Raw genomic sequence first — 5,249 nt, 5'->3', positions numbered from 1 at the left:
CGCGAGCCGGCGGCGGGAGCCGTCGGCACGCTGCGTCGTCTCGTCGCGTCTGGAGCAGGCCGCGGCGGCGCTTTGTCGCGGGCGGGCGGGGCCGAGGGCCGAGAGGCAGGGGGCGACCTGTGGGCCTGGGCCGCGGCGCGTCGTCTGTGCCCAAGCAGGGCCGGGTCGGAGTCCTGTGTGCACGCGCCGAGCTGTGCGGGCTCTGCGCTGTGATGGCCTGGCGCTGTGCGATCCTTGGGGCTATGCGGTCCCGGCGCTGTGCGGGCCCTGGCTATGCGGTCCCCGGGGCTGTGCGGGTCTGGCGTTGTGCGATTCCGGCGCTCTGCGGTCCTCGGGCTTTGCGGGTCTGGCGCTGTGCGGCCGTCGGTCTGGTGCTGTGCAGCGGTGTCTGGCGCTGTGCAGCCCTAGGGCTACGCGGTGCTCGGGCTCTGCGGGTCTGGCTCAGCGCAGCCTTGGGGCTATACGGTCCTCGGGCTGTGCATCTCTGCGACCCTGTGCTGGGCTGGCTGCTGGTGGCGGCTGGCTTCGTGGCCCTGCGCAGTGGAGTTGCCTGAGTATGAAGCCTCCAAGCATTCTGCCGGAGGTCCCTGAGCCCCCGAATCTGCGCTCCCTTCGCGGTTCCCTTGTTCTCTAGGGCCAGCCTCAGTGGATACTTTTGGTTTCCTGTTGACCCCCATGTCCTTTTTCAGCTGCTGATAGGTCCCAGCTCACCCTGCCTTGTCCGGCTTGTGGGTCCTGGGAAGCTCTGCCCCATCCTTCTGCTGTGTTCTTACAGAAGGTGGTCTCATCCTGTGCACGACTGTGGATTACGACTGTGGGTTACGGTATCACTCTGTCCTGAGTGCGAGGTCAGGCTGGATCTCGCATCCCATGCCTGCCTCTTTTGCAGTCCTTCCATTTCAGACATAGCTTTAAAACTCCTTGGAGGGGCCAAGGCTGTGGCTCAGTGGTGGACTAGCATGCAGAGGCCTTGGTCCCATGCCTGGCACCAAAAACAGACAAAAGCCCCTGATAATGATTGTTTTCTTGGGCTAAATTTGGTCCCGCAGAACTTTGCCTGTTGCTGTCAAAAGGGAAGCTCTGCAGTTTGCCCTCGGCAGCAAGTAGTTGATGTTTTCACAGTGGAAGTCCTATCCTGTACTTGTCTGCTCAGAACCCTCAGTGGTTTCTCATCTCCCTTAGAAATGAGCTGGTATCCTTGAAATATTTTGTGAAATGCTTTGTGCCACCCCTGTGGCCGACCCCTGCTCCTTGGCCCTGGCTCAGGATCTGGGACCTTGGGTCCCAGCATAGCCATGAGCCTATCACCCAGTAAGTTCTCTTTTCAGAACTCCACTTGATAGAGGCCTTCCTGGGCCTCCCTGCCGGCAGTGGCTTGTCTGCCCCCATATAGGGTCCTGCCTTCCCATCACCTTGACCAGCTGACACCTGTGGCTCTGTTGATTGCCTGATTTGCCCCGTGGAAGCAGGAATGTGCCTTGTTCAGTCATGTCCTCAGTGTGTCGGACTGTCTCTGACATGGTAAGCCCTCAGTGAGTGTCTGTTGGCTAAGTCACTTGGTGGAAGCTGTTTCCTAAAACAGATGGATCAGTGGGGACGTTATTAACAAGGCAGCACTGTGTGTAGCCTTGGTGTGCTGTTGACCCTGAGTAAGAGTGGGGTCTTGAGCGTTGGGGGAGGGGGTCAGGAGTGCAGGAGGGTCTGGCTCCAGGGCCTGGGGCCTTGAGTCCATTCCTGCAGATGGGCCTTGGAGGCTTGGTGTTGACTCCAGGTGGACGGTCAGATTTGTCCTGTGTGCAGGTCTCCTGCTTTCGCTGCGCTCTCAGCTTCAGCTTCATGTTTTAGGATTGNAAAATTCAAGAGAGGGGGGGAAAGACTTTTTCTTCTTTTTTTGGCACTGGGGATTGAGCCCAGAGGTACTTTACCACGAAGCCACCACTGAACCATGTCTCTCTCCCTTTTTAAAATTTTTTTATTTTGAGACAGGATCTTGCTAAGTTGCTTAGAGCCTAACTAACTTGCTTAGGCTGGCCTTGAACTTGCAGTCGTCCTGCCTCAGCCTCCTGAGTAACTGGGCATGTACCACCTTGCCCAGCTAGGGGGAAAACTCCTAAAAACCTCCTTTAGGGGGCAGTGGGGAGAAGAGATTGAGGAAGAGCAGCTGGTAATGTGGTGGGTGTGGGATGCTGCTGGGTATTCTGGAGCCCTCTTCAGTTTCCTCAGTCGCTCTCTGGAGCTGAGAGAATCTTCCTGGTTTGGAAGAGGGGCGATGGTCTCTCAGGTGAGGGACCTGCTGCCATCCCTGCCTGTTTTTGTAGTGCTGGGGATGGAACCCAAGACCTTGCCCATGGTAGGTAAGTGCTGTGTCACTGAGTCACACCCAGATCCCCTCGTGGTTGTAGATTTTGACCCTTGCCGTTAGTTAACTTAGAAGAGACACTGGAGACCTGGATCCGGGCTTTCCTGCTGTCCACTGCAGCACCAGCAGGTCAGTTCTTAGAGATGACAAATAGAATAGCTATGCGTGGATGTTGCGTGAACAACTCTGTACTTGTTACACAGCCTCTGGTGTTACCATCTCACACAGAAACTGTTTTCTCCTGTCAAGTTCTTTTTATGAGAAATTTAAAAAGACACAGAGAAGGTACTTTGCAGCCAACTGCGCGCACTGCCTGCCCTCCAGATGCTCAGAGCCCCCTCCACCCCAGGCCTTGCTGTCTCTAGCACCGCTGCTGCATGGCAGCAGGCAAGGCATCATTTGAACAGACACAGGCATTGCTGGCATTTTGGTTGCTCCATTTTGGTGTCCATGCCAGTGCTCGGGGGAGTGTGGAGATGGCTTGCAGCTCCCTGGAGCAGAAGGCAGAATGTTCTGTGCAGGCTTCTGAAGGATGTTTGTGGGGGAGGGAGGGGATTTGTGTGGCCCACCTGGGACCTCGGGGGTGCCCTGGCTGCACTGCTCTGCCTGCGAGAGATGGAGACACAGGCGCCGCCAGCACCAGCCCCGCCCAGGAGACCTGCCAGGAGCTCCCCCTCACTCTGCCTTCCTTGACTGTGCACCTGGCATCTGTCAGGACTGTAAGCCAGACCTGCCGGTGTCATCTCCTCTGGTTTCTAGTGGTGCAAGTGTGTCTGTTCATGGCTCAGTTTGTAGAGTCGTTAAAATCAGGAGAGTTAAAACTGAGTTGAAATTGATGATCTGGGAAATGCAGATCAAAACGACAGCGAGGAATCATCTCATCTAGAATGGCTTGACTGAAGACAGAAAGGAATTGCTGGGGAGCCAGGCGCAGGGGCCACGCCTGAGAGCCTGGCCACTTGGGAGGCTGGGCAGGAGAATCACAGGTTCAATGCTACTTGGGCAACTTAGCCAGACCCTGTGTCCGAATGAAAAAATCAGAAGGACTGGGCATGGTGGCACAGGCCTGTAATCCCAGTGGCTTGGGAGGCTGAGACAGGAGAATCATGAGTTCAAAGCCAGCCTCAGCAATGGTGAGGCACTAAGCAACTCAGTTGAGACCCTGTCTCTAAACAAAATCCAAAAGAGGGCTGGGGGTGTCGCTCAGTAGTTGAGTGCCCCTGAGTTCAATCCCCGGTACCACACACACACACAAAAGAAGGGCTAGGGGTGTGGCTCAGTGGTTAGGAGCCTGTGGGTTCAATCTCTGGTATCAAGAAAAAGGAAACTTTGGCGAGCATGTGGAGAAAAGGGAACTCCGGTACTCTGTGGATGGGAATGTACATAAGTACAGCCATTTTGGTAAACAGTGTACAGGTTTCTCAAGAAATGAAAAAAGGAACTAATTACATAACCCAGCATCTCATCCAAAGGAAGAGAAAGCATCCCAACGGGACACAGACAGCCGGTCTCCTGTGGCTCTGTTGGTAGTAGTCAGGGTAAGGAGTAACATAGGTGCCTATTGGGGTGAACTCACAGAGAGTGTGTGCACATGGAGTGCTCACTTGGAGAGGATGGCACTGGGAGTGGTCCTGTGGTTGAGCTCCTGCCTGCAGGTGCACAAAGCATGCACACAGAGTCTGATGAAGAGGTGGGTGCACCCAAGGACGTCTGTTAAGTGAAGTCAGAGACGGGGAAAGATGTGCTGCAGCCCTTCCTTATTGGTGGCATCTAAGAGTTGGTCTCACAGAGGTGGATGATAGAACAGTGGCGACTAGAGCCTGGGAAGCGGATGGCGGGTTAGAGAGGCTGGGTAGCTGCGCAGAGATGCGGTGAGACAGGAGGGGTGATGTCTCCTGCTCTGTGGCACGCTACTACACATCCCAGGGTCCCAGGACACAGAAATTGTGGTACTGGATTATTGCACTGCTCTGTAATAATACGTAATAGTAGTACGTATACTATGTGCCAGTTTTTAAAAACCGAGTTAAAATTAGAAACATGGTGTTTAAAAAGGCTTTGCTGTTGGTGGTATTCTGCTACCCGTTGGAGTACCTGTACCTTATTTCCTGAATTCTGCTGGGGATGGAACCCAGGATCCTGCATGTGGGAGGCAAGTAGGTTGCCCTGAGCTAGGACCTCAGGCCTTTTTACTGAGACCAGCAAACAAACAAACATCTACTTAGAAGAGAATGTTCAAGCTTGTCATGGAGAAGAGCAGTGCAAGTGGTGGCATCCATGGCATGTGCCCACTGGATGTGTTTTGGGGTTGTGAACCCCATGAATGCTCTGCATCTGCCCACCTTGCTTCCCATGCCTGCCTTCAGCAGCAGGAACAGCTCGCGTGCCAGTTGTGATTCCATGTCTTGTTTCCTGGTCTAGGGAGATACTCATTTTAGTTTGTGTTGCTTTTTTTGTTTTTGTTTTTGATGTTAAGTCGTTTGAAACCAGGGATCTGCACAAGTTGGCAAGGGCTCTATCACTGACTGAGCTACATCCCCAGAGCTTTTTTGAGACAAGACCTGGTAAGTTGCTGAGGTTGGCTTCAAACTTGTGATCCTCCTGCCTCAGCCTCCTGAGGCTGTGGGATTACAGGTGTGCACTGCTGCTTGTTTACTTTTGTTAGTGGGAAGTTTGAGCATTCTCTTCTAAGCTGTTAAATAGATGCTTAGCAGTGATTTCCTTAAGGTGAGAAGGGCTTTTGTTTGTCTTGCGGGGGAGGAAGGATGACCGTGCAGCTCAGCTCAGGGTGACAGAAGCCCTGAGAAGGCAGGGAGCTGGGTGAGAAGTCTCAGTGAGGACAGGCTATGCTGGTGCCAGGTGGTGCCTTCAGGTTTCAGATCTCCTCCTG

This window comes from Marmota marmota, unplaced genomic scaffold (genome assembly GCF_001458135.2).
Source record: "Marmota marmota marmota unplaced genomic scaffold, marMar, whole genome shotgun sequence".
NCBI lineage: Eukaryota > Metazoa > Chordata > Mammalia > Rodentia > Sciuridae > Marmota > Marmota marmota.
The sequence above is the reverse complement of the archived record's forward strand: the minus strand, read 5'-3'. Positions refer to the sequence as shown.